This window comes from Schistocerca piceifrons, chromosome 11, assembly GCF_021461385.2.
Source record: "Schistocerca piceifrons isolate TAMUIC-IGC-003096 chromosome 11, iqSchPice1.1, whole genome shotgun sequence".
Lineage (NCBI taxonomy): Eukaryota > Metazoa > Arthropoda > Insecta > Orthoptera > Acrididae > Schistocerca > Schistocerca piceifrons.
Window position 1 is genome coordinate 122325522 of NC_060148.1, and position 13117 is coordinate 122338638.

The 13117-nt window shown below is 37.8% G+C and overlaps 1 long non-coding RNA gene across 3 annotated transcripts in view; it reads left to right on the forward strand.

The window, feature by feature from the left end:
* Positions 1-5374, forward strand: part of LOC124720064 — a 75042-nt gene extending 69668 nt beyond the window's left edge. For 2 of the 3 annotated variants that reach the window (XR_007006053.1, XR_007006055.1), the window contains one exon: positions 4734-5374. This is a non-coding gene — a long non-coding RNA (uncharacterized LOC124720064). The remainder of the gene's footprint in view (positions 1-4733) is intronic. The other variant, XR_007006054.1, reaches the window with a different exon arrangement.
* The last annotated feature ends 7743 nt before the right edge of the window (positions 5375-13117 follow it).

A 13117-nucleotide genomic window follows, 5' to 3' on the forward strand; every position in this document is an offset into this window, starting at 1 on the left:
CCTTCTTCTAGTCAAGTTGTGCCAAAAACTTCTCTTCTCCCCAACCCTATTCAATACCTCCTCATTAGTTACGATATACCCATCTTATCTTCATTAGTTACGTGATATACCCATCTTATCTTCATTAGTTACGTGATATACCCATCTTATCTTCAACATTCTTCTGTAGCACCACATTTCGAAAGCTTCTATTCTCTTCTTGTCCAAACTATTTATTGTCCATGTTTCACTCCATTTAATTACTCTCATAAATGACTTCCTCACACTTATGTCTATACTCGATGTTAACAAATTTCTCTTCTTCAGAAACACTTTCCTTGCCATTGCCAGTCTACATTTTATATCCTCTCTACTTTGACCATCATCAGTTATTTTGCTCCCCAAATAGCAAAACTCCTTTACTACTTTAAGTGACTCATTTCCTAATCTAATTCCCTCAGCATCACCCGACTTAATTCGACTACATTCCATTATCCTCGTTTTACTTTTGTTGATGTTCATCTTATATCCTCCTTTCAAGACACTGTCCATTCTGTTCAACTGCTCTTTCAAGTCCTTTGCTGTCTCTGAGAGAATTACAATGTTATTGGCGAACCTCAAAGTTTTTATTTCTTCTCCCTGGATTTTAATACCTACTCCAAATTTTTCTTTTGTTTCCTTTACTGCTTGCTCAATATACAGATTGAATAACATCGGGGAGAGACTACAACCCTGTCTCATTCCCTTCCCAACCGCTGCTTCCCTTTCATGTCCCTCGACTCTTATAACTGCCATCTGGTTTCTGTACAAATTGTAAATAGCGTGTCGCTCCCTGCATTTTACCCCTTCCACCTTTAGAATTTGAAAGAGAGTATTCCAGTCAACATTGTCAAAAGCTTTCTCTAAGTCTACAAATGCTAGAAATGTAGGTTTGCCTTTCCTTAATCTTTCTTCTAAGATAAGTCGTAAGGTCATTATTGCCTCATGTGTTCCAACATTTCTACAGAATCCAAACTGATCTTCCCCGAGGTCGGCTTCTACCAGTTTTTCCATTCGTCTGTAAATAATTCGTGTTAGTATTTTGCAGCTGTGACTTATTAAACTGATAGTTCGGTAATTTTCACATCTGTCAACATCTGCTTTCTTTGGGATTAGAATTATTATATTCTTCTTGAAGTCTGAGTGTATTTCGCCTGTCTCGTACATCTTGCTCACCAGATGGTAGAGTTTTTTTCAGGACTGGCTCTCCCAAGGCCGTCAGTAGTTCTAATGGAATGTTATTTATTCCCGGGGCCTTGTTTCGACTCAGGTCTTTCAGTGCTCTGTCAAACTCTTCATGCAGTATCGTATCTCCCATTTCATCTTCATCCTCTTCAATTTCCATAATATTGTCCTCAAGTACATCGCCCTTGTACAGACCCTCTATATACTCCTTTCACCTTTCTGCTTTCCTTTCTTTGCTTAGAACTGGGTTTCCATCTGAGATCTTGATATTCATAAAAGTGGCTCTCTTTTCTCCAAAGGTCTCTTTAATTTTCCCGTAGGCAGTATCTATCTTACCCCTAGTGAGATAAGCCTCTACATCCTTACATTTGTCCTCTAGCCACCCCTGCTTAGCCATTTTGCACTTCCTGTCGATCTCATTTTTGAGACGTTTGTATTCCTTTTTGCCTGCTTCATTTACTGCATTTTTGTATTTTCTCCTTTCATCAATTAAATTCAATATTTCTTCTGTTACCCAATGGGTTCTACTAGCCCTCATCTTTTTACCTACTTGATCCGCTGCTGCCTTCACTACTTCATCTCTCAAAGCTACCCATTCGTCTTCTACTGTATTTCTTTCCCCCATTCCTGTCACTTGTTCCCTTATGCTGTCCCTGAAACTCTGTGCAACCTCTGGTTTAGTCAGTTTATCCAAGTCCCATCTCCTTAAATTCCCACCTTTTTGCAATTTCTTCAGTTTTAATCTACAGTTCATAACCAATAGATTGTGGTCAGAGTCCACATCTGCCCCTGGAAATGTCTTACAATTTAAAACCTGGTTCCTAAATCTCTGTCTTACCATTATATAATCTATCTGATACCTTTTAGTATCTCCAGGATTCTTCCATGTATGCAACCTTCTTTTATGATTTTTGAACCAAGTGTTAGCTATGATTAAGTTATGCTCTGCACAAAATTCTACCAGACGGCTTCCTCTTTCATTTCTTAGCCCCAATCCATATTCACCTACTATGTATCCTTCTCTCCCTTTTCCTACTGTCGAATTCCAGTCACCCATGACTTAAATTTTCGTCTCCCTTCACTACCTGGATAATTTCTTTTCTCTCATCATACATTTCTTCAATTTCTTCGTCATCTGCAGAGCTAGTTGGCATATAAACTTGTACTACTGTAGTAGGCATGGGCTTCGTGTCTATCTTGGCCACTATAATATGTTCACTATGCTGTTTGTAGTAGCTTACCCGCACGCCTATTTTTTTATTCATTATTAAACCTACTCCTGCATTACCCCTGTTTGATTTTGTATTTATAACCCTGTATTCACCTGACCAGAAGTCTTGTTCCTCCTGCCACTGAACTTCACTAATTTCCACTATATCAAACTTTAACCTATCCATTTCCATTTTTAAATTTTCTAACCTACGTGCCTGATTAAGGGATCTGACATTCCATGCTCTGATCCGTAGAATGCCAGTTTTCTTTCTCCTGATAACGATTACTGCACCATATCATTAACTCATTGGAAAGACCTACACATACAAACAATGTACAACATTAGTTACCTGGCAAATACTTACATACAATACAGTACACTTTAGTTTCGTCACCTTCCACAGAATTAAATGTGATTTCTTTGAACTCCATTTTTTGTTGTGAACACTCTCCAAGTGGTATATCAGTTCTTACCTCTGAGAGCATCAAAACATATTGCACTCAGTAAATGTCATCTAAATAGCAAAGAAAATGGGTTTTTGCTTAATATCTTAATATCATACTGTGATGGAAAAGGAACGTGTAAACAGAATTAATGCACTTATTCATCCATCATGTTTAATACTGCCAATTATGAAGCAGAATCTTCAGGGATGTGGAACAACACAGTGAAGGTGCAGTGAGAAACTAGGGCCTGCATTACTTAAATATCTAAAATAAGTTATTTGTGCTTCATGAAACTACTGTAAAAATTCAGGGGAAAGGCCGCACCTCCAACTCTTCGGAAACGCTCTATCCAGAGGGCCTACATCACAAGTGACACTTTACTTTGCTTAAGTGTACTAGTTACCTGTTAATTGTCAAAGAGTTTTACAGCAGTTCTGGCATTCGCCTCCCATGACTTGCATAGTAATTAACCCTCTCAACCCTTTCATTTATAGCCTTAGCTTGGACCCATTTGTGGGCTTTTTGTGATACATGAACGTTTCTGCTCAGTCTGCACTGCACAGAGGGTACTGCAGACGTTCACACTGGTGATATCTCCATAACATTTTTGCTAATATAGCACACTTGACTATAAACCAGCCATCTGGTTACGGCAGTTGTGTTACATTATTACATTAAGGTTAACACAGCATTTAAATGGTGACTGAGAGGTAACCAACATTTCTCCTACTTTTCCAGAAGCAGAACTGTGTCTCTTCATGTGTTTGTTTACGTCTGTCACCAGCTTATCATAAATATGTAATATTTCTTTCCTAGGCTCTACTTGTATATTCTTGTGATGCTTCACCCCCATACGTCACACAAGCCTGCCACACCACCAGTCTGTGCAACATCAGCCATGGTGTAACATACAGTGAGAAATTAAGAAAAGCACAACACATACACACACACCAAGATAGCTCCTGGGAAAATCATAATAACGAAGCGTTCAAAGATCTACATACCGGTAGCTACAACTAACTGGCTCTTACGGCCAACCAATGAGACATCGGTGCCAGTTGAAATAGCTATGTATAATGCCTTGTGGCTGTAGAAGGTGTAATGACAAGCGGCTCGCAAGCCCTGAGGAATCATGGGGTCAACAGAAGCGTCCGATTCCACCTGTCTGCATTGATGTAAGGGTGTTGTCGTGGATGATGTCATTACGCCACGGTGTTTATGAGTTGGTTGTGTTTGTAGATGTTGTCTTGTTGTGTTTCATGGTGCCCTCCCGTGTGTGTTTGTTTGTTTGTTTTTTTTTAAAAAAACCTCTTATATTTAGCTTGACCTCTCCCTAAAACCCACAATTTCCCCCAGTTGTCTCATTAATTTGATGGAAGTTTTGGATGGAGATGTTATTGTCTTATTTATACATATTTTCATGTTTGTTGCCATGTGTATGTAGTAACATCACAGGTGCCATATTGGAGATGCTTAGAATAGCAATTTCTGCCATATTGATGATGTCATGGGTCAAAGCAGACGGCTGGAATCTGACACTTCTGTAATCCAGGGATCATGACGTCATCTCTCCCGCTAGTCAATATCGCTGGCAGTTTTCAAACCACGGATTTCTTTGAACCTAGCCATCCTTTGCAGAAGCAGCTCGCAGGCCCTCAGGAATCTTGACGTTATATCATGACATGAGGTCATCTCTCACGCTAGCCAGTATCGCTGGTAGTTTTTGAACCCCAGATATTCTTTGAGCCAAGCCAGTCTTTGTGATGCTGTGTGGGTGTATGTACAGTGCCAGATTTTGTGTTGCATGTGCGATAAAGCATTTCTATTATGGAAAACTTTGTATCCTTCATTTTCCTTGTGTGTGCATATAGAGCCAAATATGGAAGTTACTGTGAAGTGCCTGCAGGATGACTGCAATTTTTTTCAACGTCTTGGCAAATTTGAGAACACATGCTGCAAAAGCACATGCTTGCAGAGGAGAAAGGAAAGTTTATATTCCAGACAATGGATGGTAAGTAACTTCGTATAATAATTTTATGATGTGCAAGAAAAGTAAAGTGTCTGGTAAATCTACAGAATTTCCTTCTTTGTGGCTATAGTATTCTGATGCACTGTGTTACCCTGTAAAGTTTCTTTCAGTACAACTATGAGGATTATTTGTGGTAACAGCATATTATCATGAGAAATGGCTTCGGTATTTAAGTTGCAATCTTTGTAACGTTTGTTGGTCAGAATTTGTGTAGTAACTGTATTCTAACTTCAGTATCACTCTAATATTTTGTTTCAGTAACATGTTCCTTCACACTTGAAAATTTCTGAATGTTCAAAATGACATCAGTGACCATAGTCAGTATTTTTACAGTAAAATTGCTATGAATTGCAGTGACAGAATCCAGATTTGTGAGTGATGTTACCTATTTTTGTAATGGATGTTTCAGAGTTTCTGAAGTGAAAGTCCAAAGAAGAGAAGACAGCAAGAAGTAGCTATTTGTGTTTTTCATGGTTTATAGGCCTACTGGCGAAACTTGCTACGTAAAAAAAAAATGAGTAACGCATCAAGCTTGGTACCTCTATGGTGATGTGGAAATCCGAGCAATGTTAATAAATAAATTAATTTTGTGTTTTTTTTCATTTGATTCCTTTATCGTGTTGCCTATAGTTCACAAAATTTAATTGAAGTACCAAGTTGATAATTTCAACATAAATTGGACTATGCACATAGCTGTCTCTAATGGCTTTGCTGCTTTTCACAGGTGAAGTATGATTATTCACTAGTCCTTCAGTTTGCATGTTTCTTAATCAATTGTGGCAAAAGAAATCACTGACTCAAAGCATAATTTGCTTGGTACACATAATTGGAAATTGCTTATTTAGTTGTAATTTTACATTTTTAGATTATAGTATTGTCTGAGAGTTTATCTTGCTGCCTTTCTTGGGTGTGGTTTTTCTATATTTAACAAGTTTACTGATATGGTTAATGACATGTTTCACCACCAGGTAAGGTATACAGCATTAAGCGTGCTGTGCTGTTGTCGCTGGTGGCAGCAGCATGGTAGTCAATGTGTTAAGGGGGCACTTAGGAACCTTGAGAGTAAAGTATATGCATCTATAATAGTCTTGGCTAAAAAGATACAGCTAGAATGCTAATTACTGTCTGAGCAATTATCCTTTAGACAGTTAATATCTTATGCCAAATATGCATCTAAAACTGAATTCGTAAACAACTTTCTAGTCATTTAATCGTTTTGCTTTGTAGAAATTGAAATAAAAATACTGCAGACCCAAAAATCGCCTGGAAATGGTAAGGAATATCAGATACAAGTAAGTATTTTTGCTCAGTAAGAATAAAGTGTAAAAATGCTGCTATCTGGTTATTACCATGAGACCACTGCACACAAAACAGGGCAGTGTAAGACTTTGTTCCCTAGTTCTCATTGGCTGAAGCAACTAAAATTAAATTTCTGAGAAATGCGGAAACTTTGTTATCGGTATATCCCCAGCATGATTTAAAATTTTTGCAGTGAAATGGCACTGATAGTGCATAACATATTTTGCAACTGAGACTAAGTACTTAAAAATTGATGTGGGGTACGTATTTCAAGACACACTTGAGAACCAAACCTGACATATGTATTGACACACAAGTAAACACATCTGAAAGGCACACTGGGTTACACAAGCATTAGCTGTAGGTATGGAATGGGTAATTTACTCAGAAAACTTTCTGTATGAAATTTATTGTAAAGCACACTAAAGTTAAGGGAAAGATGCAGTGCACAGATGAGATACACTTGGATGGGCATGAATTGGTTTTGCTTAGATATATGGAAAATGAACTGTAGTATTATATTGACATATTTGGTGCAGTTTCCTGTGATAACAACATGTGTGAGGTGCAAATTTGTGGACAGGAGAGATTACATTGAACCTGTCATGCATGGTGCACTTTTAGTTGCAGTGCAAGGATGATGCCATCCAGATTTGAAAATTAGGGGCCTAGAAATGAAACTCTCATCAGTTTTAATATTTAAAAATAAACATGCATGAAAATGGAAGCTTAATTAGGACTTTCAAATAAATTGCAAAAATTTTCTTGTTTTGCACAGGGTTAGTGGCTTATGTTGACATTTATAAGTGTCGGCCACAGCTAACATATTGAAGATTTTAAAGTAACAAAGTAGTTTTTGACATTCTGATATTAATGAATAACAGTAAGAACCACAGCAATGAAATGATGTAAATTACTTAAACCAGGAGTTAAACAAATGTACATAGTCATCACACCCACTTGGTAGTCACTGCATATTTGTGTGCTATAGCTAAGACAGTAACCTTTTGTTTTCTTGTCCAATCTGGGACACATGTCAGATCTTACTTGTTTTGCTAGATCAACTCCAGGTTTACAAGTTTCACATTTCAGAATTTTGGTAATTTGTAGTCATACCTCCAGTGGAAAGTGGGGTTGATAGCTGTCTTTTCAGATATGGTCTCATCAATTGCCATTTAAGGAACTTTAAGCAAAAATGTGATTATTCAATTTTCTGTCAGTGTAGAATATACCACTAATGTATTTACCAGAGAAATATTCATGATGGCACAGAACAGTGAGAGTCCATCTTCTAGAGCACCTGCTGTGTGGAGTAAATTGTGCACTTCACATCCAGTGGTGCATCAATTTCTTCTTAGGTAGTATCACAGTACTCTACTATCTCAGGCTATTTATTGTGATGCTCGGTGGAGCAGCATTATGCCTTGAAGATACTAAACTAACAGCCTTCTTAAGCTTTTGGATGTAATATATCCAAAAACAAATGACTTTTACATTTAGCTGTCAGGATCTCCTTTGAAATCTTTCTTTTTATTATTATTGTGTGTGGCCGTTTTGTGTCCTCTTCCCAGTTGACATGTACATCTGATAAGCTTAATGAGGATATTTATGGCTACAAACAAAAAATAAAAAATTAAAAAATGTGGTGACTATGCAAATTTAGATAACACACAAGTTGGAATTAAATCTGCAGATATGATCCACCAATCCAAATACAGTTTCAAGATTATCCTCCAAAACTTTGCAAGCTGAGGAAGTAAGCACAAAGATTTGGACATCATAGCATGTGTTAATAAACCAGATGTTTCAGGTATTACAGAGCACAGGTATACCAAAAAAGAACCTTATTATGCACCCATTAACAAAGCATTTCTGCTCATCATTTAGCAGGGAGATCAAGCCTTAAGGTGATGTTGCAAAAGTGGCAAAAATTAGGGCCCCAAAGACGTAAGTTCTTTAAGTGTTGAAGGTGACACTGAACTTTCTGCAATTAACTGTAGTTGTGAAAGGACACACAATTTTGGATATAGACAGACCTCCATCTGCAAGTACAGATATTGTTTTAGCTAATCTCCATCAGTTGCTTATAGAGAGAGATAGTAAACACTCAGGGAAAATTGCTGGGTAATTATGCTGATAATTGTTCAGTCTTGTTGTTGTTGTTGTGGTCTTCAGTCTTGAGACTGGTTTGATGTAGCTCTCAATGCTACTCTATCCTGTGCTAGCTTCCCAGTACCTACTGCAACCTACATCCTTCTGAATCTGTTTAGTGTATTCATCTCTTGGTCTCCCTCTACGATTTTTACCCTCCATGCTGCCCTCCAATACTAAATTGATGATCCCTTGATGCCTTAGAATATGCCCCACCAACTGATCCCTTCTCCTAGTCAAGTTGTGCCACAAGCTCCTCTTCTCCCCAATCCTATTCAATACCTCCTCATTAGTTATGTGATCTACCCATCTAATCTTCAGCATTCTTCTGTAGCACCACATTTCGAAAGCTTCTATCTCTTCTTGTCCAAACTATTTACTGTCCACATTTCACTTCCATACATGGCTACACTCCATACAAATACTTTCAGAAACAACTTCTTGACAATTAAATCTATACTGGATGTTAACAAATTTCTCTTCTTGAGAAACACTTTCCTTGCCATTGCCAGTCTACATCTTATATCTTCTTTTTAGTCTTAGAAAATCTGATCTCACAAAAATCAGTTTTCACTCTTAAGAATGATGAGTGGCACACACAGATCTGTGTGCACTGATATGTAATACAGGGTACCCTCGGCTTTGTACTTTGCTGCCTTCGTTTGTTGATTATTTTTTATGTAAATGACAAAATACTGCTCCCCAAATTCAAAACTAGTTCTGTATACTGATGCTACATCCATTGTGTGCAGGCATAAAGATCACTATGAAACTGTATTACAAATTATATAGTTCAGTATTCAAATGAAAGTACTCTCATTGTCAACTCAAGATAACAGCAGTAATGGATTTTTATCCCACAAGACATATTTTGAAATTCAGATGTGCTGTGGAACTGATATTGCCATCAAAGCAATATATATCAGAATCATGGGAGTAACAACACTGGGATACATATGTTCACTCACTGGGAAGTAAACTGGCTTAAAATGTATTTGCGATAAATATGTAGAGCCAATACCGAAACAATACCCACATAATGTCTGCTTATCATATGTCAATGTGTTCTAGTATAAAGTATCGATTAGAAGTATGGGATGCCAAACACGAGCAAATCTTCATAAGCTTGTAAAGTTGGAGTAGAAGGCTGTAAGAATAATTTTTAGTGCAGAACTAAGAGACTCGTGCTGTGTTCAATTCCCTAAAGCTGGGAAATTAACTGTTATAAATTTGTACACTGATCAGCCAGAACTTTATAGCCACCTACCTAATACCCTGTACGATCAGCTCGGGCACGGATAACAGCAGTGATGCGTCACGGCATTGGTAGGTCTATGAAGGGAGCTGACAACCCATATGGACACACAGGTCACCTAATTCTGGTAAATTCTGGGGAGAAGTGCAATGAGCTCTGATGCCACTTCCAATCAATTCCCAGATGTCTTCAATCGAGTTCAGGTTTGGCTATTTAGGGAGCCAGCATACCAATTGGAACTCGCCACTGTGTTCCTTGAACCACGCCATCACACTCCTGGTGTTGTAACATGGCACATTATCTTGTTGAAATATGGCTCTTCTAACAACCCTACCACAACAAAGGTCAAAATTTAATAATGATTGTGGTGTTGCTCACGCTGCTAAATACTGCATTTTCGGGCAACAACAAAGTTATTACGTGGCAGGTGTCATTGGAGCACAGTTAATAAAGTCATTTCATGTAATAATGAATAAACTAGGCACTTATCTTTTCGTATTTCCCACGCTGGTCTCATTGTAAAATTGTGGCTCAATTGCCGAAAATCTAGGTGGTGGTGATTCCAAGCTCGGATGCAAAAGGGCCTAGGTTTTATTCTGCTATATTCAAAAGTTTTATAGATGTGTTTCACAAACCATTCTTTGAAGATTCAACCTTTGAAAGTTAGCACAATGATGATGTAAAAAATAATCAGCACTCTGAATTTAAGTTACACTTCCTTTTTATTGCTTTTGTTGCAATATCTCTAACACACAAAACATCACTTCACAATACAAAACATACTTGAAAACATCTTCCTCACTGTTCACATTTTATAAGCTGACAACAATATACGTCTTTTCAACATGATGTCCAAGATTTGACTTTCTCAAGGTCCGACTCTCTAACTGACTGATAATCGCTTACGCGCCCAAAAATCAAGACTTACAGGTACGTCAAAGATCATAGTGACAAAAGAAAGAATACACATAAGAATAATATCATTGCAACATAAACATATCAATGTATCAAAGTACCTCTACATTAATGAAATCGAATCTGAATGTTGTCTCAGAAATATGTTAACTACTTCACAGAAACACAGTAGAATAATGCTGGTATCGAGAGGTTCAGGTGAGCTGCCATAATGGTTACATAATTCAAGTACCATTACACTCTGCACAATTGTCCTGAAGGAGTGCACACGTGCAACCAGTGTACGACACTCCTCGGCCATCGTGGTGCCTCGCACGAGCTCCACTGGACCTGTGGATGCCCATAGCATAATGGAGTTGCAGCCAACTTGTTGGATTCTGCAGTACAAGTATCGAGGAGCTGTTACCCTGGAGGACAACAGATTCGTGCCCATTGCAGTCACACTTGCCAATGTCGTGGTGTCAAGACTGGCATATGCCCCGATTGTCAGCTGCTGCATCCCATCATTAGAAGTGTTCTGTGCACTGTGTGTTCACACACACACACACACACACACACACACGCACACACACAGCCCAGCATTAAATTCCGATGTTCATTCCACCACAGTCTGCCCAGACTACACTGTCCGACATCCAACCCCATGATGCCTGTAGTTAGTTTCACCACCTGTTGAAGACACTCACCACAGCACTGCTTAAGCACCCAACAAGTGGTGCCGTTTCCGAAATGCTTATGTTGAGCCTGCAGGCCATCACAATCTGCCCTTGGTGAAATTCAGAAAGGTCATGGGTCTTCCCCATTCTATACACGTACAGCATATTCACTGATACTACAATGCACCATGTGTGTGTCTCACCAGCAGTCATTCCTCACCAGGTGATGCTGCTATTGCCTGGATGGGTTTATATTGATAGTAGGTTCATGATCATAATATTCTTGCTGGTCAGTGTATACTTTTAAACTGATTATGTTGCCCCAAGCTCTTAGTCTAAATGTAAACACTGACTTGAACAAGCATAATACCAGAAACATACATCAGTTTCATCTTATAAGCCACCAAACTGCACTTTATCAGAGAAACCTACTAGATGCAGGATTGATGCTTGTCAATTCAGTCAGCTCACTCTCCACTGCAAAATTTAAAGCCAAACTAGAAAGAATATTTATTGCCAATCCACATTAGCCACTGGATGAGTATCTCGGTTTTACACTGAATAAAGGCATTTTTGTATAGGCCTCATTATGTACTTTTAGCATCATTTAATAGAAACGCTTTATTATCCAGTATTAGTTTTAAGTTATTTCTTAAATAACTAATGTAATAAATTAGATCTCAGTTGAAATCAAACAGTGGAAACTTCAGGCTGGAATAACAACAATATGAGGAAAAGGCAGATCGCTGCTCACCATAAAGAAGACATGTTGAGTTGTCAACAGGCACAACAAAAGGATGCGAAGCATTACCTTTCTGCCAAAGCCTTATTCAGAAAATTAAACACACATACACAGTCATTCATTCACTGTGTGTGTGTGTGTGTGTGTGGGGGGGGGGGGGGGGGAAGAGAGGGTGTTTTTGTCTTCCTTTTTTAAAACAAAGAAGGCTTTGGTTTAAAGTGTCTTTTTATTATGCCTGTCCTGTCTGTAACTCAATGTGTTGTATTTTTAGTGACTAGTAATCTGTATTTTCCTTATATTGTTGGTACACATCTTAGCTGTTAAGGTGAAAGGCTCTCTTCCTTCAAATGAAGGCTCACCTACAAGTAAATAACTTTTAGACCTGAGCCTTATTATATCAAAGTTTGTTGTAAAAAATGTCCATATGTGTAGCCCTTTGTTATGAACTCATGAATTAAGCAAAATTATCCTTGTATCATAAGATGATGAATAAAGTTCTTGTCATTATAATTACTATTATTATTATTATTATTATTTCTTTTCTTTCTCAGACGTTATGTCTAGTTAAAAATGGAAAGTGACACAGATCTTGATCAAGCGTGACTTCCTTTTAACTGTACGGTATATGTTACATTGCATTTAGGAACTTCCGGGTAATTGAACAGGTATCAATAATTACAGATTTCTGTAGTTGTATATATAAGTTTGGATGTAGCTGTATTGTGTTGATGTACTGGTGGATATTGTGTGGTATGACTCCTGTAGTTGCTAGTATAATCGGTATAATGTCAACTTTATCCTGATTCCACATGTCCTTGACTTCCTCAGCCAGTTGGATGTATTTTTCAATTTTTTCTTCTGTTTTCTTCTGTATATTTGTTGTATTGGGTATGGATATTTCGATTAGTTGTGTTAATTTCTTCTTTTTGTTTGTAAGTATCATGTGAGGTTTGTTACGTGGTGTTGTTTTATCTGTTATAATGGTTCTGTTCCAGTATAATTTGTATTCATCATTCTCCAGTACATTTTGTGGTGCATACTTGTATGTGGGAACGTGTTGTTTTATTAGTTTATGTTGTATGGCAAGTTGTTGATGTATTATTTTTGCTACATTGTCATGTCTTCTGGGGTATTCTGTATTTACTAGTATTGTACATACACTTGTGATGTGACCTACTGTTTCTATTTGTCGTTTGCAAAGACTGCAT